General features: G+C 51.2%; 1 pseudogene; it reads right to left on the minus strand.

Moving 5' to 3' along the window:
• Nucleotides 1–589: 589 nt before the first annotated feature.
• Nucleotides 590–1,277, minus strand: LOC103658355 (annotated as a pseudogene).
• Between the last annotated feature and the right edge of the window lie 597 nt (nt 1,278–1,874).

Below are 1,874 nucleotides of genomic sequence, written 5' to 3' on the forward strand. Positions count from 1 at the left end.
CGCTGGCACCAAATATCTGTTGACTGATGCATGTTATGAGGGGACTCTGGGAGGTGAGGAGCTTCCCCATGGTTCAGAAAACACGTCAGATTAAGCATTATTACGGCCACTTCACTGGGGCTTCCACGGGCCCCATGTGGTCCCAACAGCACCCCAGCATCTAAGTGCTTCCCAAGCAACTGGAACTTTCAACCTAGATGAGAGCAAGGAAGAGAACTCCAGATCCACAACCCCCAAACGTCCCCACACCTGTAGCGAGAAGAGTTCAACAAAATTCCTAGTAATCCAGATAACTTACTTCCAACTGGAATGTATTAGGCACACACACTTCAAACATTGTTACATACATCTCTCTTTTCACCCCATAGCTTTTTTCAAACAAGGAAGCAGAATAGGTGAGTTCAATCACTCCTTCTAACGTTTCTGAGCTAGTCAGTGACCAAGCCAGGATCCCCATGTCCTCATGCAAGGACCTCAGTTTACTCTGTACACTCCCAACCCAACACACATTTTTTGTTATTAAAAATTATTTTATTTTGCTTGGTTAAGATGGAAGACACATGGATAGTTGTCAGGTTGTGATGGGGAAGGTCTGCCTCAAGGTCACTTGAGCTCTCATCCCTAGGAGCAGTTTTGGGTGGAATCAGTCTCTCCTTGAAGAGCTATGTGCATAGTTGTTGACTGCCTCTGAACACCTATCTTCAGGATAGGAGCCAGGAAGACAGAGATGCCCGTCAGGATGAAGACGATGGTGCCTGTCACTCTTAGTTCCCTGACCCCCAGGAACTGGGGCTGCTCCCCAGGGGCGCTGGTCTCCATCTCCATCCTGAGGCTGTCGATGTGGGCGATGGAGATGACAGTGGCTGCCACATACTAGGGGAGCCCCACTAAAGAGCACAGGGCCATGAGGATGCCCACCCAGAACAGGTCCAGATGGCAGCCTGCTGCCTTCCTCAGCTTGTTCTCCTTCCGGTTGACTCTGACGGCGGTGATCTGCTGGTCCATGAAGACCAGGACGGTCACCAGCAGGGCGGGCAGGGTGCTCGCCAGGCACACCCACCAGGGGTTCTTCCCGAAGGGGGCCACGAACCAGCCTCATCAGGCCGAGTGGGCTTGATGACGCTGGGCACTTGCAGCTTGGGGGTCACCAGGCCAAAGCAGGCATCAATGCCACAGAACAGCAGGATGGAGAAGATGATGGAAAAGTTGGCTACCAGGGCTTGGACCTTGGTAGGGAAATAGCGGCTGAATTTGAACTTCTTCAGGGTCAGGGTCATGGAGTACATCCCAAAGAAAAAGATGAAGGACACAAACACACACACACATACACACACAGACTGTCACACACAGTGATATCCAGCTGTCCAAGAAAGTCGCCTCCACCTAGTAACAGAGCCATATCTAGCACAGTTCCCTGTACGTAGGGAGTGCTTAAAAATGTATTCTTTCATTCATCCCCTCCATGTACACGTCTATAGCTGAGCTCTCTCAGATACACACACATTCACACATATGTGCATGTGGGGGGACACATGGGGCCTCCAGCTGTGGGGGAATTACAGTCCCTTCCTGCTTCCTCCCAAAGCCACATCCACCTGACAACAGAGCAGGAGAGCGGAGTGGAGCGGGGCTATTGGCCTCTTCTTCCTCTAGGGTGAGGAGTAGGGAGGTGGGCCACCTACAGAGAGCCTCTCTCTCCCTCTCACTCTCTCTCTCTCCCTTTTCCAGGCCACACCTTACCTGCCTCACTGGATTTTCTTGATGTTATCAAAGTCTTCCCACCGGGTAAGGTATCAAAATCTGAAATCTACAAGTACACGTTCCCCATTCCTGAGGGCTAATCCTGTGTTCTTACTGGGTGAACTCCTATATGC

The sequence above is a fragment of the Ursus maritimus genome, unplaced genomic scaffold, assembly GCF_017311325.1.
Source record: "Ursus maritimus isolate PB19 unplaced genomic scaffold, ASM1731132v1 scaffold_8, whole genome shotgun sequence".
Lineage (NCBI taxonomy): Eukaryota > Metazoa > Chordata > Mammalia > Carnivora > Ursidae > Ursus > Ursus maritimus.